The sequence below is a fragment of the Anser cygnoides genome, chromosome 1 (genome assembly GCF_040182565.1).
Source record: "Anser cygnoides isolate HZ-2024a breed goose chromosome 1, Taihu_goose_T2T_genome, whole genome shotgun sequence".
Taxonomy (NCBI): Eukaryota; Metazoa; Chordata; class Aves; order Anseriformes; family Anatidae; genus Anser; species Anser cygnoides.
In genome coordinates, this window is record NC_089873.1 from 47,511,214 (window position 1) to 47,537,530 (window position 26,317).

The following is a 26,317-nucleotide window of genomic DNA, read 5'->3' on the forward strand; positions in this document are numbered from 1 at the left end:
CACTAATTACAGCAGAACAACAAAACAAAGAAATTCAAAAGCTATCAAAGTTTTAAAAACAAAAACGGGCATTAAATTTTTCCGTAATTACAAAACCTTATCAAAAAATAAACTCATTCAAAGCCCTAATCCTACTTATGAGTTACATATTACTAAAAATAATCTTCAAGCTAAAGCAACCAAATGCAATAAAAATACTCACCAAGTCCCTCGTGTTCCTTAGAATTCATGTCTTTTTCTTTTCCTTTTCCTTATTTCTCTTCTTTCTTTTTTTTCTTTTTAATTATTATTTTTTCCTAATAAGTCCAGAAGATTGAAATTTAAAAGCTGTATTAGTTACTGTCCTTCTGTTCCTGCAGCTCTTCAGTTGTACAGAGGAAACTTGGCTGGTATTGTTTAGAGAGAAAGACAGTGGCCTGTGTAAGCCAAGAGACTCTGCACTGTCTGAGGATCTCTGCAGTGCTCTTAAACTCCTCCACTGAGACAGGTATTTGTGCTGTCTGTTGTCCAAACAGGTTCATCAGAGCTCTCACAGTCACCTTCATTTTTCAGTCTTGCAGGCCCTATCTGCTGAGAGGAGAGAGGTTTCTTCCTTTCAGTATTTATTTGCTTTTGGATTGGAGGAAGAGGCTCAGAGATTTTCAATTTGAGATCAAAGACAGGCACGTAATGGGACGCAACAGAGTTTTCTGAATTGTGCTCAGAATAGTAGTCCCTGAGTTCCCACATTCACTGCTCCCAACTCCAGAAGCTTCATGGGGAAAGAAAGAAAGAAAGATAGATAGACAGACAGATAGATAGATAGATAGATATATGCACACAGACACACACACACATTTTAAATATATTAGTTTTCCCCCCTGCAGCACTGCAGTCTCTCTATTGTCAAATAATAACTGTATCTGAAAAGAAAGCACTTAATAAGGCTAAGGTCAGACTGCTTAGACTTGGCATTTGCTGCGATAACAAATCAGAAATGATAGCATCGTACAGATTTATGAATTTTTTGCCCCCGCAGTCACAAACATCAGACGTTTACTTTATAAAGAAAGCTTTTAGATTCTTCCTGCAGTTTCCATAGTGATTTCATTTTTCCCCTTTTATCACAGATTGGCTGAAGTACTGCTACCCTTTGTGCTTTAAAAGGCTTGTGCTACCAACTGTCGATAGAAAGGCTCTGTAGCAAAAACACACATGCAACACATACTGTCAAAAATAATTGAAATAGATAAATGCTAGCTAAAAAAGGCTTCCGTATTTTCTCTGCTTGTCCTGAACACTACTGGAGAACAGTATTTTATCTAAGTAAATGTAATTAACTTGAGCCAACCATACTACTGTTCTGTTTCCCCTAACCTATGAAACTTCTATTAGAGCACTTGTATGACACAAAATAATCGCTTCACAAAAAGCTTTAATAGAGCTTACATCGTGTAAAATGCCTGCTTGTTAGATATAAATTAATTTCATTTTTTTTTTTTTTGAATCTTTCAAAGACAATGCTTATGCCAATGATATTTTTCCTCTTTCTCATAAGTTTACTCTTTTAGAGAACATACTGGTTTAAGAAACAATTACACTGTTTCTGGCAAAGCAAACAATGCTCTCTGTTGCTGGAAAGATAACCACCTTTCAAAGTAAGCCTAGAGGATTAGTTTCTATTTAACCCCTTGCTAAACAAATGAGACAGTCATCTCCTCAACAAAACAGAACTCAGCTAAGTAAACATTATTTTTTATTTAGTTATCATGCCTTTAAAAATGGAGTGTTTAGATTACAGAATGCATGCACAGTATTTCCCTACCACTTTTTCAACCAGCTTAATAGAAAGTGGGTGCACTGCTAATCCTAACCAGTTGCTCCAGCCTCATGAGAGCGTCTATTCTTATAAGTCAGAGATGGCCTATTAAAAATACTGAAATCATATCATGTAGTGATAAACATATTACAAAAACTCTTTGAGCTGTAAATTTTCCAGGTGACTATGAAAATACAGAGAATGAAATATTTGTCCCTGTGAATTTTGCATTAACTTCCTCATTTTCATACAAAATTGGAAAAAAAAATCCACAGGATACAGTACAGTTAAACAGATATTTTAATTTAGGATAAAAAAGAAAATATCAGGCAACTTTCTTTTGGATATACTTATGAAAATGATTTATTTCCAAAGAGATTATCTATGCCAAACCATCAAACTCCCTATTTTCATGTCATCTTTTCATGAGGGGAGTTATGCAACTGACTTTTGTTGTTGGGATATTAAAATCTAACGTTAGGCATTCACATCCATTAAATAGGCAGTAACTGCAAACATGAAGTATGTTAATACTTACTGTCAATAAAGTTTATTGGACAAAAGAGTTTGCAGCATGGTGTAAGTGAAGAACTAAATGTAAATCGATTACCAATAGAGATTTGAAATAAAAAGCAGACGGTTATTAAGACTGTGTTGATTACTGACATGCTCCACAAGTGGTCCTGGCAAAAATCAATACAGACAGATGTAGCAGTTTTGGGATCTGATCTGATCTGATCTGCCCTGGGATATGAGGGCAGGCTAATGGAGCTCCTGAAGTTTCTCTTGCACCTCTGTAAGCAACCAGTGAACAGACACTTTTAGCAAACCTGACAGAATCTGGACCTGTTCTTCATACCTATTTTTCCAGCATCTCAAGGGTCATTTAATGAGCCAATTAAACAATGTATTCAACTAATCAACTCAATCTGGCTTACAATAATTAATATAGTCTTTGTGAAGATTTTTCATTCACAAAAAAAAAAAAAGCTAAACAGTAATTAGAGTCCAAAATTTCTGAGAGGATGACAATTTTTCACAATCCTTTTTTTTTGTTGGTTGTTTGTTTTTTTAACATTATATGTAACACAAAGATGATTAATTCTAGAAGAATTTCTATTCAAGGAGGGAAAATTGCTGTAGTTTAAAAATAACTCATCAATAAATAAATAAAAAATATGTAACGGTTTTATCCCAGAAGAGCAAGGATGAGAAATCTGACATACAATATAAGAAACATTGAAATCAGTTCCATTGTACCTTGAAACACTAAATTATGTTCTTGCAGAACTTTCTTTCCAGACTTTACATAAGTCAGATATTCAAACAGTTCCTGCAATTTTCACAAGGCAACTGATTTCCTGGGAGTTGTATAAGATTTCTGAGTTTATCCACTGATTTTCTCTAAGCCAGGGAACCCTCAGGAAAATATTTTCATAGAAGGAAAACACAGACCAAGTATTTTTTAAGCATCAGGGACTAAACAAGGCATTTGAAGTGAAGAGTCAACTAACAGTTTAAGTTAAAAAAAAAAAAATGCTCCTTTATACATGGATCTGCATTTTTTCCTTGGAGAAAACTTTATATACAGCTGAGCTAACTAAAGCAAGTAAGGATTTATTGCTATATACTTTTAGTAAAATCTCTTATAACATAAATAATTCTTCAGCCATGCAGCTGATGGGTGTCCAGAACATTCATTCATTTTCTTCATCAAATAAGTAAAATAGGTAAAGTTCAGAGTATGACATCCTTCCCCCCTCCACATGTAGATCTCACAAAGATGCTATTTACCTTGTAGCTTAGGCAGAAGAAGCAAATAGTTTTAGATCAAGGACATTCATTAAAATATTTGGCAATAAAATTAAATAAAATTAAGAGAATTCTCCTTCTTCAACAGTTCCCTAGTGATGAAGAACCTTCTTCACATCCTCCAAATTGGAAGAGTGATGGGAGGAGGGGGAGAGGACAGACTACATAACCAAAGAAACAGATTACATAATGGTTGGTTCCCCCTTATCAACCAGCAAACCACCCCACAACAGAAATGAAAAACACTCTTCTGCTATCATTCCTGGACACATAGTGAGGGACAATAATTTCCTTAAGAAGAGAAAAGCATTCTTTTTTTCACTCATCTAGTACCTCCCTAATTTTTCAGTTTTGGAGGAAAAAAAAATGCTCCTAAGGAGCAGATTTCCTAAAATCCTCTTTCCCACATGAAAGAGGAATATGTGGAATTCTAAACTTCAAACAGTGGGTGCATTTATTCAAAGACAAAAAATCTGCAATCTACTATAAGACATGAACTACAAGACAAAACATTTTAATATTTTCAGCCTCTGTACAATCAACCCCAAACTGCAGTGTTAAATGAAATACTGCCTAATTTACCCACCAGCACTTGGGTAAAGCGCTACCCAAAAAGAAAATGGTCTACCCACTTGGTAGTCCATTTTCTACCAGCTAGCATCAAAGCCAGTGACTTACATAGCACCAAGAATTCCCTACCTAGCACTGTCAGTCTTTTCCTAAGATAGAACAACCGAAGCTCTCCACTGAGATCTTGAAAAATATATTTGAAAAAAAGAAAAAAGAAAAAAGAAAAATTTTTGCAATGATGTTTCTCTTGTTCTCTTGTGCAGTAAGTGGAATCTAAGATGTCATTTGCTTCCTAACAAGAAAATAAATTACTGAAGTACAGAAAAAGCAGCCTGAAGTGTCAGACTAGTCTTTGTGAGCTAACCTAAGCTCTTAAAGGGTGGTTAAACATGCACTTTATTTGGGCCAGTGTTAAAGCATACAAAAGTTCTTTGCTGCTTTGTTTTCAGTGACTTCTCAACTTGCTAAAATATGTGGATATAAAACTGTTGATGTTTGCTGGAAATCTTCCTTAATGAACGAAAGCATCAGATGCATCTAGAAGAGTGCCAGTTCTGAATCAAGCACATAACTTACAGCCTATGCCAGTTCAATTTGAAAATCTGCACACATTTTTTCCCTTCAAATAGATGGAGACCCATAACTGTGCTATACAGAAAATCATCACATATTTTTTATCTATTCATCGTAAAACAAATGTTCTCAGACATTGCAAATTTTTGCTAGAAGAGAACTAACCTGAATTCCATTACTGGAGCACCTAACAACCACACTGTTGCAGAAAGGCATCCTCTCCTCTTTGGAAATCAACAGCTCAACACCAAGAGAAACCCTTTTTAAGCTATGTCTATTTGCACATTACATGGGGGTGTGCTTGTGCATGACTGCTTTTGTAAATGCATCTAGCACAGCTGTGAATGCAGCTATCTGTAGTTTCCACAGTGCACGGATTAAAAATGAGAACTACTGATTCTGGAACATTGGCAAGTACACACATATTAAAACCTTAACTTAATAACATCTGAGCATCTTCTAAAAGGGCATCCAGCAATATGAGTCATACCAACCATGTTATTTGTTCCTCTTCCTTTTTCATGGGTGAGAATAACGTCTGAGGGATTAAGATGAAGCAATCTGGGATTTTTGTTTTCTACACATTGCTATGTACCTGCACAGGTAAGGTCAGCAATGTTCCTACCAATGAATGTACAGATTAAAATGAAATTTGTGATGATACTTAGCTCCTGGGGGAATCGCAAAGTCTTGAAGTGATCCCCAATAATACTCTGTGTCATGCAGAGACTATGTTTTAACTCAACCAAAGAAACATAGCAGAATAATGACACTTTCAGCCAAATTTTCATCTTGGAGCTTTAGACAACCTTTAGATTGGAAGAATCCATGAGAGGAATTATCTGGGAATCTCTGATTAACATAAGGTTAATTTTCATCGCATAGCAAAATAGCATGAAATAGCCTCAAGAAGGAAACAGAATCTAGAGGAAAAGGAAAATCACATTCAACACACAGAAGGAGACATGGCTAACTTTACAACAGATAGATAAGGCACCTGTAATTTCTGGTGTCAGGAAAGCTCCTCCTAAAATTATCTAAACTCTTAAACTCCACGGAGCACACATTTTTTCTTGTTTCTATGCTCCATCTTTTAATTCTACTGATTTCTACTGATGGAACTTTCCAGTAATAACTTTGATTAAAAAATAAAAATAAAAATCTGTCTTTGTAGAGCAGGTCTAAAACAAGAGAAAACAAACGACAATACTGGTCTTCCAAGGACTGGTGAGAGAGGGATCTCAGACCTATAGCCATGCATTATTGATACGAATCTGATTAAACATGATGAGGCATAAAACTGAAATCAAACACCCCAAAAAAACAACAATTTCCTCTTTGTCCTCCGACCCCAGTAAAATGGAATCCAGTCTTATTCTATAATTTGGTTTTACTTATGATATGTTGAAAGAAGTCCAAACGAGTACGATTTTAAATTATGCTATTCCTTTATACTGGAGCATGAAGAAAACCAGTTAAGAAAATATCATAAGAAAAACATATGTTAATACAATAATAAGCATATTTTCTTCAGAAAGGGAAGACCTGTGCAACATTTACATTTCAAAGCCTATGTCATTCAAGAAAACTCAGAATATGAACAGAGCTCCACTAGTTTAATGCAAGTACGTTAGCTCTTTATTAACAAGAATCACAAGCATTTTCAAGAGTTATTTTTGTTAAATCCCTTATTAAATTCAGGACAGGCTTTGTGAAAACCCAAGGTAATCAATAGTGAACCATATCCCATAAAGCTGTGAATTAAGATCCAACCCTGATCATTTTAGAATGCAATAGATATTAAAAAAAAAATACTTAGCATTTATTACCTACACTAATTAAGCTTCAACATGCCTGTAAGGCAGGCAAGTAAAACCTCATTTTACAGACAGGAACATTTAGAGCAGACAGAGAGGTTATATACATTGTCACCGATTAGGAAGAAAAATCTCTGACCCATAGTTGGAATTCTTAGAGCAAATTGTCAGCACACATTCACACTGTCAAGTTCTTCCTTCAGCAATTTACAGTTTGCATTAAATATAGAACAAAGAAAAGTTAGGCAAATATGTAAATGTGAACATATTCTCAAGCCAAAACACATTCCAGGCAAATAATAGTTGAAGTGGTCAGCAGCTTGCCCTGGCTTGCTTCCACTTTCTCAGAATTTAAGGAAATACAAAGGTGGCAGGGAAATGGGGAGAGAGACACAGATAAGTATAGATAATTATGAAAATGCTGAATCCTGCCTAGATCTATCATAGGACTTCAGGACAACTTTCTTATTAGAGTTCTGTGATTACCCATGGGTCAGGCACTGCAGAGAAGTGCCTGTAGAGGTGATGCTGAATTCTACTGAGTAGAAAAATATCCCTCAGGGAGCTAGCTTGTTCTTTTCTGAAGCAAAGCTGAAAGCACTTGGTGTTCTCTTGGATAGAAAGCGAAATCTATTTGTGGTGTTAGCTCCTGTCTGAAGGAGTGACTTGATCACTAAGCCTTACCAAACCGAGCTGTATGAAGTGCTGCTCTGGTTGCTAACTTCACCTGGATGTGCCCTGTCCAGAGCGCACAGTGCTGCAGAAGTGATGAGCAGGAGAATGCGCCACTTTCAATGACAGATGGCCTCTGAGCTAAAGAATCTGAAATATATGCCATTGTGGCAATTTATGTAACACACCCACAGTGACACTGTGTTGGAAAGAAAAGATTTAAATGTTAGTATGACAACTCTTTTAAGTTCTTTTATACATAACCTGATCTCCACTTGCATGCAAAGATGAAAATATTAAGCCCGTCTTGGAGGCATCAGTACTAAAAAAAAATGCAAGAACTGGTGTGTAAGAAAATATGAACAATCATCTCTGACCAACTTCAGCCAGAACTGCTCTTTGTCAGAGCTCTGATAAATGCAGTGACTTACTGTAACATCCAATTCCACACTCTTCTGTGGCATACATGTTATTCCCCCAAGACCCAAAGTAGTCTTATTCTCAGCTGGGCAAAACAGGGCTACAAGAATTGAAAACACACCACCCAACCTACAAACCCCTAAGTATCTCAGGTCTTACATATCCAAGTTACACGATGTGTATTTGAGTATCTCAAAACAATACTTGGAAATTTTAGATTGCATAACCTGAGAAGTGCAATTACCAGACAAAGTGTTGGGGTCTTCTTGAAATGAAAGCTCTGCAAAGAATCTATAGACTTTATATTGGTCTTCTGAGCTATGTAAGGTGGAATTTCTTCTAATTTACTCACACACATTTAGGATTTAGAATAAAGTAGTAGCAGTGTGGGGTGTTTTTGGTTTTGTTTTCCTTGACAAAACTGAACCTTTTGGTAATCTACTCTTGTTTTTTCTAAAGATATGCAACTACTCATTAATTATGCCTTCTCCATTGAACTGCTGTTACATTTATTAAATACATCAGAGGGAGTAAAAAATTAAATTGAAGATTTTGCATAGGCTAATAAAGCTCAAACCAGAAACATAACACACTGATTTTGACTACACCAAATCACAGAAAGTGAACATCATTCTAAAATTTTCTTTGCCGCCTCCTTAAGGCTGCTGTCACTGTCTCTTTTACTTCTCTCTTGCAGTTGTCAAGAGAACAAAATAACCACAGATGATCTTGTTTAAAGGCCATGCTGAACTAGAGAACTTGAAAGTTTACAATTCTGCTATGCTAAAAGACAAATTAACATAATTTAAAACAAAGATAATTCTACTTTTCTGATACACTTTTTTTTTTTTTTGGACACCTGCTCTGTTTCCTCATTTGGTGAAGGCCTATCAAAGATGACAGAAGTGTACTGAGAAAGTAATCAAAACCTTGAAACCTTCCTTGAGGAAATCTGAAGTAACTGGCCTGCTCAGGGAAAGCCCATGGACTTTGTAAAATAAACGAGTGGTTTCTTGATATCAGGAGGTAGAGAGTTCTTCCACAGAGGATGCCCCCTAATTTCAATCAAAGCTAGTACAGAATAAGAAAGCAAAACTGATGCTCTAGAAGGTGTGAAGGAATAGCATGATGCAGAGTCCAGTATCTGTCTGGGCCACGCTAAGACAATATTGCCTTGAAACAAGGACGATTCCCTTAGATTCCCTTTTATCTAGACTTTACGGTATTTCCAGGTTGGGAGTTGAAATGTGGTTGAAGGGTAGTTTGGATCTGATAGAACCTAACTCTTCAAACTGTTGCACATGCTTCTAAACCAGTAATGATTCAAAATCTTCTCTCAGCATTATTCAAAGAAAGCCTAAATGAGATTACTGCATTTCTATGTTGATACTTGTGTATTCTGAAGAAGATTAATGCCTCAGCTTTATATTACATTTGCATTCTATGTATTCATTCCATTGAAATAATACATTAAATAGCATATAATTTGGATGCATATCAGCAAAGCGTGCATCCTACCCTCAACATCAGCTTCCCACATTAACATTGTTGCTAGACACTGAAAAGATTAACTACGTAAGTAAAATATACTCATTAGCCTTAAAATGATCATAACAGACCTATACCGTATCTTCAAATTGCTTTTCAAAGCCTGGTTTCTATTTTTATAATCAATTTCCTAACTAAACTACATTTGTCATTATGAAAACAAATCATGTAAGTCATATGCACATTTTTGTCTCCTTGTGACAGACATTGATTGAGAAAGGAACAACTAGTTTCAACCTCCAGTAAACAGCTGGTATCCTTAGATAAGAAAATCTCTGCACACGGCCAAGCTTCCAATATTGTGAAAAAATGATGCAGTAGGAAGAAAAAGAAAACAGAAGCCCCAAGTGCTTACACGAGACAACATAATTTATAGCCAATATTCATAACATGACTTAATTATCACATTCCTTTTTGTATTGTCATTAAAGTGCAACCACAGCTTCCTTTGGCATCATTGGATTTGTTCCTGGCAAAATAAACCACATCACAACAGGAAATATTTGAGTTTTGGTATGAGATGATCAGAGGAGAATGGTTGAAAGATAAATCTATATAATAATTAAGCTTTGATATATGACAGTCCACCTTCATGACTCATTCATAAGATCTGCACGTTCTGAAAAGTCAGAGCCACAACCATATTAGAAAGTATTTCAGGGTACAGCTGGAGTGTCTGAGTGTCATTTTAGCATGAATACTATAAAAGCAGTTCAAATACATTTTGCCTCTTAGAAATCTTATTACTGTATTTAACAATTTTAAAGATATTCCTTTTATAAAACAGTGACTGACTCAGATGTCAAATTGGGCAAATACGTTAGACAAGGGCAAACACAGACTAGAATTTGAATGGAGGCATTTATTGTCTAAAGTCATTCTGACTGATTCATAAGGACAGCATATAACCAGCTTGCAGTGACCATACATACGTCTCTAGTAAAATAAATTAATGAGAAAAATGTTAATTAGCGATGAAAAGGTAAGTATGGGGAGGGGCCAGTGAACAAAAACACTTTTCTTTTTTGTAAGGAAAAGAGACACGGGGTGTTAAATGCCCTCTTAAAAAAAAAAAAAAAAAAAAAAAAAAAACAACTTTCCATATTTTTTGCCAATGTAAAAGCAAAACTGAAAATTGTTCCACATATACTAAATTTAGTTTGTGCCATAATAGCCCTTCCTAAACCAGGGAAAAAGTACTACAATCTCCTTATTGGCTCCCCCCTTGCTCCAGGATGACAATTAAAATGAAATCACTACAAAAGGTGTTGTCCTGCCTATGCAGAGCACCATACTCTTGGCAAGCTAGACAGGAACAAAAAAGCAAGCAGGGTCCTCCTTCAGTTAAGCACTCAGGGCAAACTACATTGCCTTCAACATCCATAATTTAAAAAAAAAAAAAAAAAAGACAATTGGCTTTCAGGCCATAAACTCTCGCTGAAAGAGCAGCTAAGATATGAAAGAAATGGGAAGAACTAAAGATCAGGTAACAAAGCTTCTAAACAAAAAGAACAAAAAAAAAAATAAAAAATAAAAAAGAGGAACAAAGGAAAATCATGCATGCAGAGATAACCATCAGGAAGGGCATTTTTAAACCCTTCTTTGGTTTTTCTTTAACTTCTTGTTCCTTTCCATCAAGTGCAATTTATTTTAATTTTTAAGTAGGCACAATCAGTTTTCAGAGTCCGTAGACTATTTGTTGCTTTAAAACAAAAAATTAAGCTATTGACTACACACATCTAGAATAATAAATCACACCTCTAATATTTTCAATCAACAATACTCAGCCCTCATTCCAGACATGTTTTTGGTTATATCATAGTTCTTGGAAGTCTGTTTATTGGTATATATTGAAGTAAGATAGATGCCAGGTTCAGAACATCTGGTTGAAAAGTATTGAAAGGTATGTTTTCCATAATCTTGAGGAAAAGATCATTTGAGTCAGGTTCTGCTTGTGGGATTGGAATAGGGATCTCAGCCTTTAATGAGTTTAGCTATTGATGAACAGCTACTAGAACTGGACAAGAACACCCACACATATAAGGCAGCAGGTGGCAAAAGCAAGTTATTATTTCTTCTTGTACTGAAGAAAAAATATAAATGCAATCTCCTTTACTTTGGTTTACTATTTAATAAGGTGTTGATTTCACATACTGTAAATCCAAAAAGGAACAGGTGTTTTATTGTCTGGGTCAAAAAAAAATGGCAAGAATTTTCTAAACTTTTTTTTTAAGGGGCCAAGAGAAGATGGAATGAAGGAAAAAGATTAAATTCATATGGAGTCATAATTGTTCTTTACATGTGCAGTAAGCAGAGATCTTTAAACAGAAGCTGCCTTTACAGATTCCCTGGGGTGATCCACCAGTAGACTCATGTGGTCCAATACCTCATCTGGAAAACACCTAAAGCTTGCTGCTGCTGTTGTCCTGCACAAGGATTCAAAGGATGATTTCAGACTGAAAAGCCAGCACAAAGAACTTTACCCTTCATCTTCTATCACTGATCCAACTAGAAGCATCTGCTCATACTGTCTGCCAGTCTGTTCTGCAGACCTGCTAAAAATGTACAGCTGAAGAGACAGACTTAATTTCAAATGCCTTAAATCACAGCCAGACTGCTAGCTGGCATAGTACGAAAGAGTTTGCCCACTCTCTTTCTGTTTACATATAAAAAAGCAATTGTATTGCCTGTCATTAATTGGACAGACTGACCTAGAGTGTTTGTGATTTTGTTTCTGTTCCCTTTTAATGTATGTACTGGATACAACAATGGTGCACATTGTGGTGCAGGGTAAGCCTTGGCCAGGATGAGTTCTCTAGATTGTTAAAATACTACATCACAGTTGCATAGTCCATGGTAGTCTGAATCACTCTTTAACCCTGCACCTTTCCAGCATGTGTAAAAAGAACTGTTTAATTGCTATCAGCAAATGAAATTTATGCCATTCCTACAAGTATTTTAACACATCTTCCAGTCCTTGGAAGTATTGCATGAGTGCTGTAGCACTGCAGCTGGAAGGCTGAGCAAGGCTCCTTCCAGAATATTAGCTTTCTGAAGAATAGCAGCACATCACTTGTGAAGGTCAGGTACCTGTCTAATAACCTGACACCAGCCACTGGTACAGAGTCCTTTTCCAGATGCGAACACAAGGTATGAAAGAGGTTGTTGAAACCACAATGCTCTTAAATGCCTATAGGGACATTGGCCTTTGTATCCCTTAACTTTTAATGAACTTTATGAATGACCACGGTTTCAGAATTCTCTTGTGTGGGAGAAAATTACATCTCATGAACTAAGAAGGTCCCCACAAAGGTAATGATTGTGTGTGTAAGCCATAAACAGGACTATACACATATATCTACATTATACTGAAATATACATATATGCACACATACAGCCCTAGTGTTACAGCTTCTCAGAGAGCATTCACAACTAACAAAATAGTCGTGCGGAGTCTATTTGAGATGTCTTCTCTGCGCTTTCACTGAGACCTTCTCTTCTCAAATGGAAACACACTTCACGAATTCTAAAGCACACCAGCCTAATCAAAGGAAAGAAAGTTGTAGCTGAAGTGTTTACCACAAAACCAAAACAGCTATGAGCAACTTGATGTGAGAGAAAGATGGAAATGAGCACCAGTTGGCAAATATGTGCCAGCTGATGTAGGGTGAAAAAGAAGGATTAATGTAAGGCAATGTCATCACAAGAAACTAACTTTCTGTCTGGAGTACTGGGATTTCTTCTTTCTCCTTCTCCTCCCTCCTTCTTCCCCCCCCCGCAATTCTTCCCCCCCACACTTCTTCCCCCTCTTCCTCTTCCCCTTTCCTCCCCCCCATACATGAGTGTGTGTGTGTGTGCATTTGTACACAAATGTGTGTAAGAGAGATTGGGCAAGGTTGACTGTGAATTTCCAAATTATATTGTATTAACCGTAGAATTTGTTGGGTAAAAGGGAGAACAATTTTTTGAGTTTATAATCTCTGAAGACGTGCATTTAAATTCAAGTCAAAGGTTATTTCTTGGCTTTAAAGTTTTCCATTGCTACATCTGAAAGGAGAAAGTTTTGACAACTGATATTTAGAGCTTTGAGCAAAGAATAAAAAGACAGTGAATAAATGTCTCTGAATATAACACTGCAGGGGTCCTCCTCACAGACAGAAAGATACCCAAATAACAGCTCTAGGCCACAAGTTCTTTTCTAATATTTGTCTGGTGTTTTTTTTTTTCTTTTTTTTTCTGAAATGTGTCCTCTCTAAAAAAGGAAATTCACCATCTTCAACTTAGTTTTAGGAAATACAATGAACCACATTAATAATATTGAAAAGCACCAAAAGCAATCATCCCATCTGATGAATCTGGAGGACCAAAAGAAATCCTGAGGGCAAAGTTTGGAATGGTTTGACCTTCAATTAGCCATTCTTTAATCTTCTGAATAAAAAAAAAAAAAAAGAAAAAAAAAATCTTCTGGAATTGTTTTGTTGAAATACATCTTCTTCCATGAAGAATATTAGTAATGTCACATCAAAATCTATTTTTTCCAATGGAAACAAGGAAAAACAAAACTTGTCCCTCCTTTCTTTCATTCCTTAAAAATCAACAAGTGTAGCTCTCCTCATTGATCAGCTACTGTTGGCATTCACACTGATGAGGGAAGGAAGCAAGGTCTCTCAATTATTCACTCATCATGTTAAACAACATAGCTTCCCAACTCCTACAGAAAACAGATGACAAATGAAAGGCAAACTAGTTTGGCTGTTTATTCCAGTTCATGAAAATTAAGACAGGAAGAGAAAAGCTACTATTTCGGGTAACAGCAAAAGTGTTAAATACTGGATGGGAGGTTTTCTTTTGAGATTCAAACAGAAGTTTTAGAGTTATTATAAGTCTATTACAAGACTTCTGAATCTAAAGGCATTCTCAGAAGCTGATTTTTTTTTTCCAGCTTCTGTATTCGCCTGTAGTTGCAAGTATCCTACGTAAGACATCAGTTCTTCCCTTTCCTCTGGCAGTGTTAGTCACTAAGACCAGAATTGCCATCAGATCTGCAATGCTCAGATCCAAGCTTGCTTTTCTCATGATAGGATTTTTCATTGTACTGTTTTCAAAGGTGCCTGGGTAGTGCCAAATACTACTGGGGAGAATTTCCCACTTGTGCCAATTCCACATATCCTGTTCCCACTCTCATACCATTTCACAGCAGGGAAGGCAGAGGGAGCCATTAATTCTATCTATAAAATCTAATTCTATAGAGACAGAGTACATAAGAGACCTGAGTGGCACCCCACAGCCTTTCCCCCCACCCCTCCCAGGCTTTAACTACCTGTGCTCAAGGCTAGCCTTAGCAATGGTGCTACCGGGCAACAATGGATCTGCTGCTGGAAAAAGAGCTGTGAGAAAGGGCCATGAAAAACCTGTCTCTGCCCATCAGCTTGGGAGCTATGTTTAAGTTCCAGCCTATGGTCCTTGCCTGAACTAGGCTGTGTATGCCTGCGCCTTGCTGATCCTCACCCACCTGTCCTGGTGTGACCTCACTGCCACCAGCCCAGGTTTTGCAAAGAAGTCCCTCACCCGAGTGAGGGACGTTCACTGTGAGCAGTGGCTACAAGAAGGAGATGGAGCAGCAGAGGGCAGCACACTCAATGCTGAGGATACCTCTTCAGTCCTCAAAAGTGCAGGAAAAGACTAGAGAAGTGCTTTTAAAAACCCTGCTACCAGACTTTGCTGTCTAGCTTGCTCTAACCAGCATGAGCAGAAATATGCAGAGCATACTCGAAGTATGTGACAGTTTTAATTTAGAAACTTCAGCTCTATAATTTCTATCAAGTATGTTGTTGAATCATAATTGTGGATGATAAGGACTGTTACACAGGGGGCTAAGCATAGGTCAGCTGTGTGTGGTGGAAGGGAGGAATAACAGCTGAGATGTAGACCCGAGTGAAGCACAGGGTAACAAATGGCTTAGCTGCTGATTTCCTTGCTTTTTGTGCTTTGCATTGGTGGGATATACAGTCCAGTGCCTTTTAATCACAGTTGATGACATTTTTGGATGAGCTGTTTTATATTTACATTTCAAAGCTTATAGACAGTTAAAATTAAGGTTGCATCAATATCATCAACAATCAAGACTCAGGAAATGAAAACCTACTTCTACTAACTGAACTTAGCCAAGCTATACATCCCATCCTTTAATCATTGTTATTAGTAGTATTTAACTATAGACAGTGTACAGAAGACAATGTACCTTACAAGAAAGTCAATTTCTTCCAAGCAGAGCAAAACAAGTGGTAATACAATGTGTTAGCATCATACAAGGAAAAAAAAAAAAGCTATTTGTGTGAAGTAGTTTAGCAAGTGTTTCCATGAGAACCTTCACTTTTTCATTTCCTGACTTTAGCGTCAAAAAAATTTACTTTTGTTAGGTAGACTAATCCAAAAGTTATGAGCTCTCCCAGTTTTATTTGTTACTCTTCCATGATGCAGACAAACATCACCACAGGCAAAACTGCTAACCTCCAGCTTTTGGCTCAAACATCGTATAAACCCACGACTTCCCCCAGTTCCTGCAAACAATGAAGAGGGGGCTTGCAACCACACAAAAATACCTACCACCTCACACCTTCATAAAAGGAGCATCAAATCTTGTATTCTTTCCAAAAGAACTTGAAGGAGAAAGGGAGGAGACTTCTACACTTGCTTTAGTTCCAGCATCTAGTGCATCTCTAAAAGAGGAGTGATTTAAGAACAAGCTATCATGTCCATTTCTAAGTACAACCAGAATTTTGCTGATTCAATATAAGAAATTATCTGTGAATGACTACAGCACAGGCAACCTAGGTCTGTACAATGATTTAGTCATAGGGAGCAGTGAAAGCCAGCCTACCTAACAATATTTATATCACCCTTATTATAATGGTATATGATTGCCTTAGAACTATGACTTACTGTGAGTAATTCCCACTTCCTATACCACATGATAAGGTAACATTAGAAGTTACTCTTTTTTTATTTATTTAAAAAAGGTATTTTAACCCAATTTCCTAGCCGAACAGGTTTATGCAGTCAATACTATCTGCTCTGTCATCCTGCTTGCTGCTCTCATTAATCACTTCCCAATTTGTTAGTTTTGGTGAAAATTAACTTAGAGGTCAAGGGGTTAAACACAGTGTTCCCACAGGTATTGTCAAAAGTGATTTCTGGTGAAGGGGAGAGCCCTCCTATAAACAAACTTAGAGACATGCTATAGCATGAACATAAAACCAGAGAAGCCAACATGGGAAACAGTTCAGGCACAAAACCTATCACTGTTTCAATCAGAGTTTGCATCTTTCTAAGGCTCCAAAGTAAAATTAAGCCCAAGATCAAATCAGCAGAAGAGATTTCATTAGTACAAGTGCTGAAGGAACTACTTGCTTTTATTATTTCTGTGGGATGTATGAAGAGGAGAAATAGTCTTCTTACGTATAAAATATTGTGTTTATCAAGTAGTTTAAAAGGGATGTAAATAGTAAAATGGTGGTATTCTAAACAATTTTGTATTTCTTTTGTATGTGCTGAAAGGATATAAATTTTGCCATACCATTGACTTTGTAATGGTATTTCATTAAACAGCAAGGAAGGATATTGCTAGTCTGTTTCCTCTTTCTTGCCAGTTCCTGTGTGCCAAAAAAAAGCAGAACGAAATATGTGAAGGCACTATTCATATTCATAAAAATTAATAATAGACTTCTATGCACTGAATGTAGACTGATGTTTGCATTAGTAAAGACCATTAAGGAGAGTCCAAATCTTTAACAAAAAACAAACAAATAAACCAAAAAAAAGCATAAGAACTACATGTTCTACAAAATATTTTCCTTTTTGTTATTTTAGTCACTTATCTTTCTTAACAGTTTTGTTAATTGTTATGAGGAATGCTATTGCCCTGGCCTCCATGTGGTAGCATAACATCACAGCTTTTTAAGGTTATCACAGAGGTAATTAAACATTCAAAGACATTAACATTTCTACACCTGAATTTTGCAGACATTGAAAAATGGCACATTGCAAGGAAGATTTTAATGAACCCATCTAATTTGAAGCTTCTTTCTTAATTTTTTCACCAACATGCTAGTGAAAAGCTAGAAAAAAACAGTATGTATAGGAATATTCTCATGATTTATGGTATCTTCACTTACATCCACTTGGAGGGTGGGATTTTTCAAGCTTAAGTTATAACTGCACTTGTACTATATATCAAGAAAACTCATAGGAAGCAAATCAAACTTCCAAATGAAGAACAATATTGCCTGTCAATAAAACCAGACTTGACAGATTTTATAGATGCACACAAATTTGCAGAAAACAGAGGATAGATTTGAACTAGAAAACAACTTTCATAAAAATAATATATATATTGTTAATTCCATTTAGTTAAACAGTTTTAAATGGTGCTATGAAAAACTATTTTTCTCTCTTTAGCAATTAACATTATTTCATTTTCAGTCATTGAAAGAAATTTGCTTAACATATTATCATAACAGAATATACACACAGCATTGTTTTGTCTTCAGAAAGCAAGAGAATAAGTGGAATAGGCAGGCTGCAGTGCAGACACTATGCCTCCTTCAAGCTTATTAAACTTCCACAGTGAAGAACAACCCTAAAGCACAGAGCAGACTAATTGTACCAAGCATAATTTCCAAGGCTGTGATGTTTCTTTACAAGGCTGTGGCCGTGCTCGAGGAAGCTCCACACCAGGCTGCTGCTGCTCACGTCTGACTCTTGTGCATGTTTCACATCAGCAGCTCCTCAGTTAGGGTCCATGTGCTGTAAGACAGGATGCATTTAGAAACAGGGTCACAAACCCACTGGATATTCAACTGCCACAGGTGAATCACAACCCAGATATGTGTCATGAGCCCCTGAGAGGGAAACTTTGGGTACGGTTGTTCTGGTCATGAAAATTAGAATAGTAGTCAGGAGGGATGTGGGCCTAATGGGACAGCAGCGGGTGGTACACAATTCCTTCATTACAAAAGGCAAAAAAGATGGAGGGAAAAAACAACTGTAGAACTTGGTTCATTTTCTCAGAAACTTCCCTTTTTTTTTGTTTAACTGTGTGCCCAAAAGTACAATATTTCTTTTTGTAAATATTTCTTTTTGTAGCATTCCTGCTGTAACACACCATAAGAAAAATTCAGTTTCTTCTGTCTGCTTTTCCTTCGTTGGCTTGATTTGGACAGACTGAACTGCCTTACTCAGATGGCACTACCATGGTACAAACTTTGTCTTCACTATGAAGGGAGAACCAAATCCATCAACAGTGATATGTTTCAGAAGGTGATTCAAGGTATTGAGTAAAACCACGTCTAGCCTCTAAAAGTCCCAGATCATCATTTAGATATCAAAGCATTTCAGAAGGAACAAACAAGGCATGTATATCTGGAGGGGGTGCAGTGGTCTCCAGGTTGCTGCCCATTATCAGCAAGGAGGCTGCATGATCTGTCCCTCCCAGTGCCAGGCACAATCCGTATCATGAGTGATGGAGGGCACTGGCAGATGCTTGGGAACAGCCGTAACTTTACCACAAAGGCTGCTGTCATCCAAGGCAGAGCGGCTTAGATGAGAGTGGCAGGGACTGAGATTTACCTGTCTGACTTTGGAAACAAAACTGAAAGAGACTTCAGAGTGTTTTGAGACTGACTCACCCAAAACAGAAGGATGTGGTAGGAGTAAAATATGCTAATGGAGCATCCCTTTTATTTGTATGTAGATGCACAAAATTAAAGGCATAAAGGCATTGGAAAGCACCTGAAATATTTCTCCCTATAAAATATTTATGACTGATCTAATCCTACATTAAATGTTTCTTAATAATGGCAAACATTTGAGGCATTACACTCAGTGAATTGCTAGGGAGTGCTATGAAACTAACTGCTTAAAATGTAGAAATTACCTTTAAGTCATCTCATTTGAAGAAATAATGAAATAGAAGATGTTCTATTCATTATTTTATGTAGGTTTTATTATATTAAACAATGTGGTTTGGTTTATATAACAAAAGCATCCTAATTAGACTCCTTCTTAAATAGATACAAGTTTATTAGTTAATGTATCCTGGGTAAACCATTCCAGCTAATGCAGCTATCACAGATAATGCCATGTTTTAATTCTTGCTAGTTGCTAGAGGAGTTATTTATACGCACAGCATGGAAGCTTATACTCATGCTTCTTTGACTGCACATGAAAATAAAGGACATTCAAGTAAAGGGAGAGAGGAGAAAATTAACAATTTTAAATCTCAAACCAACCTACATTTTCAATGAGAGAGAAGACAAATAGATGGACATGGCATGATAAATAAAAGATGTACTTTAGCATTTCCCAGTTTTAGTTGACAATTTTATTTATCTCTCTCAAGGAGATAACGAGGAATGCTTTGTTTTCAGAAACCGGAACAATATTTAGAAGCCAGAATTTATTATTTAATTGTAATAATTGACTATTAATATTCTAATGCATGCTAAAACATTATAAGATCTTCCCTGCCTTTTCTCGTTCCCAAGTGTGACTTTCTTTATGACAGAGATAAATTGTCCAAACAGAGATAAATTTGTCCAAACTCCCTTCCTTCCAACTCCTTTCTGTCAACACAGTTTAAGTTAAACAAAATCAGTGAGAAAAAGAAGAGGAGGAGAATCATTTTGTTTCCAACCGTCATTGCATATACTGCAAGCTCACAGGTATCAAAATAAAAAAGTGAAGACTAAGGAAGTATATGAGAGATCAGTCAGTAATCAGTCCCCACTCTTATCCCAAGGAAAAGTCTTAGTTCTCTGTGAAAAAACTAATCTAAATTCTCAGCATATTTCTACATTTCCTCATATAAGCATTCTGATTTTTGTCATCTTTTAACACTGCTTTGGCCTGATTTCTGAAGAAATTATGCTTAATGAGATTGTGCTTTTTCCATGTACAGTGATTTTTCAATTCGTTGGCCACATTCCACCAAATCTGAGAGTGGGAGAGTGATCTCATGATCAAACAACATATATCACAAGTACCTCATGTTTTTGGTAGCTTACTGTAGTAAGCACAGTAAGCACACCTCAGAATACAAACCAACCTCTGAAAAGCAATACCTGCTGAAATTCAACAGTAAGCCTGCCAAAACACTCCAAAGAGCAGGTTTTGTGTTGAGTTACTTTCATTTCCCTTTTTTCTTTCTTTTAATGAAAAATAGTATTAGTGAAATTGCAACAATTAAGAAAATAGTAAGATGCTAGCTTTTCAGCTAGAATTTCAAAGACAAAAAATTACCTGGGCATTCTGAAATAACTGTTTAAGTTTCAGCATATATGTGTTATTACTTATTCATGAAATAAGTATTACATATCATATTTATTTATATATATTATATTATATATAATTAAAGATGTACCTTTTAATATGTACATGTCTATAGATGGATAGCTACACACACACACAAATAAATATATATGCCAGCTGAAACATTTCATCCTTTCTTGACCAAAGGACATCTCTTCTCCCAAGCACCAAGTGATAAGAGAAGAGGAAATGGCCTGAAGTTGCACCAGGGGAGGTTTAGGTTGGATATTAGGAAAAAAAATCATTACTGAAAGGGTTGTGAAGTATTGTAACAGGCTCCCCAGAGAAGCAGTTGAGTCACTATCCCTGGAGGTCTTCAAAAAATGTGTAGATGTAGAGCTTAGGGACATGGTTTAATGGCAGACTTGTCAGTGCTAGGTTATAGGTTGGAACAGATGATCTTAGAGGTCTTTTCCAACCTAAATGATTCTTTTTTGTACTATATGTATTGTATGTTTGTACTATAATGTAGCAGTTCAGCATTTGTAGAAACAATCCCATTTTTGAAAACACTACAAAAGGAAGCTTAAATTCAACAACAACAAAATAGAGAACTGTCATGGGTTCCTGGCAAAAATAAAAACCCATATCCCTCAGCAATGAATTCTCCTCATGAAATTAAACATGCATAGTTCTGATACATACAAAAATCCAGGAATTTGAATAGTTTACAATATAAAATGGTCACAGGGAAATGTAATATACAAGTGCATACAAGCCACAGAACCAAGTGAATAAGGGAAAGCAAAATCAGTCCTATTCCACAGCAACAGCATGCCTTTAAATTATCACACCAGTTTCAGAAGCAAGCATTTTATTGTCAGTTCAAGGATCAATTACTTTTCTACATTGCCCTTAGATATAACATAATACTGGCCAGCTCTCTGAAGCTATTCAGAGGCCTCAGGTAGGCAACTCCCTTTTTTGCCCTCTTGACATACTGTAATCACACTCTGTATCCTCTCTATTTAATTGTAGTATATACAAACGATAGACTTTCTCAGTTATTACAGCACAGGAAAATGTTCTTACATTTTACACCAATTTGAAGGAAAAAAATAATAATGTGCACCATATTTTATTTAGATATAAAATATAGATGAATACAATGATATACAGACTTCAAAAATCCAGGCTACAATATCTGAAGCAGGTATACAACGACAGTTACCTAACAAAATTTCTCTACTCCCCCAACCCCCTCTTTTTAAAAAAACTTATTGTCCCCCAAAGACTTTAAATTCCTATTCAAGAAAGTGTCAACTTCATATGTGTAGAATACATAGATTTCATTCCTTAAGACTTAGTATACACCTTATGCATCTCTTTATCAGCAAAAGGGTATATTTTACAAAATTTCTTGAGAGTATTTAATGACTTCTTGAAAGATTTGATGTAGGCATGCATAAGGAGATTTTGTTTGTTTGTTGGAGTTTATTCAAATATACCAGCTCTGAAATTTTCTGAGAGTTTAGGACAAGAATAGGATGCTTCAGGTGAGGAAAAGAAAGAAAGAAAAATAAAGTCTACCCTGTTTAAGTTTGGTTTATGGAGCTCTGAGAGCATAAAGTAAAATATATTTTTACATAGTAAAGCATCTCTGTGTATAACCTGTTTTTAAAATAAATACATACATACATACATACATACATACATACATAAATTAGAAAGCAACAACAAAAAACACACCATAAAAGTACTGCAACCAACCAAAATACTGTGGAATAGATCTCCCAAACTATCCCTCCTGAGCATTGCAGCCACTTTTCCAGCTCTAACCTGAAAGGTTATTAGAGTCTTTTTATGAAGTAGCTCTTGAAGCAAGATCCCTTGATGATATAACATACAAGGGCTTCAAAAGTTAAATTTTGGGACTGCCTATGGTAACAGCTAAAGATAGGCCAAATGGTCTAGAACAAATAAGCTAACTTTAGTCCAGTTCCTGAACCATACCTGAATGCCCATCGTTGTTTAAAACTGCTGAATCGCTGCTTTCCACCTGTTTGCATTCCCCTTTTTTCATACTAAGTAATGTCTTTTCACACTTTCATACTTGGTAGCTTCAGACTGGAACTAGATGAAAGCTCCTCCAAAAAGCTATTACATTTCTGGCATATATGAAACCATAAAAAAAATAATGGCCTCACAATCAGAACCAAATGTTGTTATTCCAGCTTAATTTCTAGAGTAGGGACATTCATCAGAATGTGTATGAGAGAGTTCACTGAAGAAAACACTATGGGGGAGAATTGTCCCTATTTATTTTCCTGACAGATCACTGCAAGCTATGTCAAGCCATAGTGTTTATGTCTATCAGTACATACTTTTCAGAAAATATTTCTGACTCCTTCAATAGCAAATTGTAATTCAAATCTATGAAAAAGTATATCCTAGGAAGATCAGATCATCTTTCTGCCACTTAGTTCATATGATAACTTGCTAACCACCAAGATTTTGTTATTCCAAGCAGCAGGTTAATTTTAAAGACTGAGATCATGAAAACTTTACATGAGTAATATAAAACATGTGCATTTCTTTAGAATTAGACAAACAACATGACTAACTCTTTCAATTCTAAGCCCACTTATAAGGAAATATGGTTTGCTGTAAAATGGATAAGTAATAATAAAGAACAAAAAATGCTAAAACTGAAACATTTGCTCAGTGTCTCATCTCCTCTTCAGTTTCCTCCTCCTTCTTATAATTGCATAGTACAACAGACTTAAATAATGATAAGGGGTATTATCACTTTCAGTATACAAGGTTATAATTTAGCTACAGTACCACTCTGTTGAAATTCAAGATATTTAGTCAATAAATAAATTCAGCTAAATGAAACATCTTCTCTTATGAAAATAGTATTAACAGGCACACTAGCCAATTATGAACCATGGGTTACCCATTTTAAATAGATTTCCAAGGGTAGCAATGTTGGTACAGAAAAAGTGTCACCGTGATCTTTTATTCATCACTAAAAAAAATAAAATCAGGAACATATAATAAAAAGTTTATAATAAAGAAAAATAAATATACATTATGAGCACCCTTACCCTTCCTTGGCCAATGCATTTCTTCTTGTTTTTTCTTATATGGACAAGTCTAAAGCAATGTTCCCCCTTGAACCCTCTGTCTCTTTTGATCACTTTTTCCTAGACAGAAAAATAGCAAAAGTAATGAACCAAAAATGAAATAAAATAAAAAGCATAAATTAAACATCAAAGACTTATTTAAAATAAATTTATTCATTTATCACTACAAGTTTGGCATTACTGTTTCAATACGGACTAGAAGTTTAAACCTTGTGGTCAATGAATCACAAAATAGATTGTCAGAAATACTGTCTGAAATATGAATCCACTGAAAAAAAATACTTGAAAATACCTGACATAATTTAAGAGAATCAAAATTGGCTGGATATACCTCTGAAAAGTCTCTCCTTCTTTTTCTCAATTCACAACTGGCTTTCTCCTATATGACCATTTCATAGAAATAGTTTCAGACTTCTACATTTGAAAAAACTGTACATTTTTAGGTAATACGAACTAATAACAAAACAGTGAGCTTTCCCTCACACTGAAGCCATCTCTTCAGAAAATTCAGGAGGCCCATTGGCATGAAATCCATGATGTGCTAAACATGATGCTGTATGAAGGAAGACGTTACTGTTGAAGACAGAAATTCTTGTCATGAAGATCCATGCTAAAATTAAAATTTTTGTGGTTGCAGTTCAAAATAGAATTAATAAAGGACTTAAAAATCAAATTCTGCATGTACTCCAGTTGAAAATAATCATCTCTAGACACACACCTGAACTTTGATCAGCCTGAATTCTTTTGTTCCACAGAAAAGCTCATTAAAGCTAAAGCTGGATATACCAATTTGCAATGATTCTCCTACCAGCTTGGCTGACTTCGCTAGACCATTTCCTTAGACCTACTTCTAGGGTAACTGGACAAAAACAGGCTAATAGAGTGCTGTATATCCCTCTTTGATGGCATTTTTGACCAATATGGTTTTTGCTCTGCCAACACTTGTCCATGGCTGGGCTATTCTTTTATTTAAATCTTCCTTTTGTTATGAAATGATGATGTTACCGAGCCAAAAATAATCCAACCCCAAAATCAGAGCAGTTATGTCAAGACTGAAAAGGGTAAAAACTATCCATCTAGCATGATATATTTCCTACTACCAACAATGATTAAAACCAGAATATTTAGCAACTTTTGAGTTCCTTCTTATCCTTATAGTTCATTAAAAGTTATCACAAGCTAACTTGCTTGTGATAATCTAATATACTAAATGAGAAAAGAAATAATCTATGTAGACTCTTTTCCCCTCTAAGAATAAGAAAAATAGATAGAAACGTGTCTGGAATTCTTTTTTATTAAGCCAAAATTCAGAAGGAATGAAACAGCAGCTACATTCGTATTGAAAAATAACAGAATCCAGACTCAAAGCATCCAACTGTGGCTTCTTTAAAAAAACTGACAGTCTCCAACACAGAATTCATGAGTTTTGTAAACAATCTCTCACCTTTATTTCAGCCAGTGAAGAAGAGAAGCTGGTGAGCGGAGAGTACAAACTGACTGCAAAAAAAATAAAAATAAAAATAAAATTGCAGTCACTGTACTAGAAAGATGGCAATACTCCAGGATTGAACCAACTCTGTCTCTAGATGCCAACACATGGAGGGATGTGTTATTTGCAACTTGAAATGGGTGATGCGTGACTACTGTCAGAAAAAGAGCTGATGGCTAGGTAGAAGGAAGGGGAAATAAACAACTGCACAGTTAGTACAAGGGACACCAACGCTTCAAGCTTGCTTTACCACATTTCTTCCTTTCTCTCCCACCGCATTCAGACCCTGTATTCATATAAAAACCCAGCACACGGTAGTCCAAAACATTTGCCAGACAGGGAATCAGGAAAGGTTGGGATGGGGTATTATTTCCTCAGTGAACCCAATGGGCAGCAATCTAGTAGCTTTTTGCATTATATCCAGTAATTCAGACGTAGGGTTGAAGGAAATAAGATTAATGTTGATTTGAAAGTCTAAGAGGCAAGCTAGAAATGAGTATCCCACTGCAGCTTTCAGCCCATTTTCAGAGGCAAAGACATCCAATAAGTCTCTACAGTGAGCCCTGGGACTGTAAATATCACAGCAATTTGAAATAGTCATGGGTTTCCATTTAGTATTCCTACATTGTGAGTAGAACATGATATTTACCAGTGATTGATATCTGAGGAACGTAATCTGTTTTACATCAGATTATTTATTTATACATGAGGAGTCCTGCAGCTCTGCCTGGAGACAGTGGGTATGCCTTGTGAATGGAACGGATGCATATGCCCTGTACTCAGTGTCAAACCGTGACCTCATCTCTAAAATTCATTAGACAGTTAATCTTCACTCAATCTTACAGCCAAAACAATGGCTTACTGATGTTAGGAAAAGAATGTTGCCAGGAGCTCCTGTCTCCTCTCCTAGTGCAGGTTCCTTCATGGCTCAGATTCTTCCAATTCCTTCTTCAGTTGTCTTGCTCATAAAAAGAACTGGCAATATTTTTAACAAATCTTCTCAATGCCCACTGCCATATTTGCAAACAAACCAGATGGTGAACCCAGAAAAAAAAAAACAGAAATGTATAAGTATGCTGAAAATCAATCCTTACTCTTTTGCTTTAACAAAAGACTAAAGCATATTTGCAGCTTAGTGTGACATTCATTATTTAGAAGAAAG

The 26,317-nt window shown here is 36.1% G+C and overlaps 1 protein-coding gene and 1 long non-coding RNA gene across 2 annotated transcripts in view; both read right to left on the minus strand.

The window, feature by feature from the left end:
* The window catches only part of LOC125182468 (dynein axonemal heavy chain 12-like), a 115,890-nt gene extending 113,037 nt beyond the window's left edge, over positions 1 to 2,853 (minus strand). The window contains exon 1 of the mRNA XM_066994653.1: positions 203 to 2,853. The gene's annotated coding sequence lies outside the window, so the exon portion shown is untranslated. The remainder of the gene's footprint in view (positions 1 to 202) is intronic.
* A 14,001-nt stretch (positions 2,854 to 16,854) lies between these two features.
* Positions 16,855 to 26,317, minus strand: part of LOC106036917 (uncharacterized) — a 30,617-nt gene continuing 21,154 nt past the window's right edge. Inside the window, exons 5-8 of the long non-coding RNA XR_007162331.2 lie at positions 26,018 to 26,165; positions 25,111 to 25,163; positions 23,628 to 23,726; positions 16,855 to 18,015 (exon numbers count right to left, since the gene is read on the minus strand). This is a non-coding gene — a long non-coding RNA (uncharacterized lncRNA). The remainder of the gene's footprint in view (positions 18,016 to 23,627; positions 23,727 to 25,110; positions 25,164 to 26,017; positions 26,166 to 26,317) is intronic.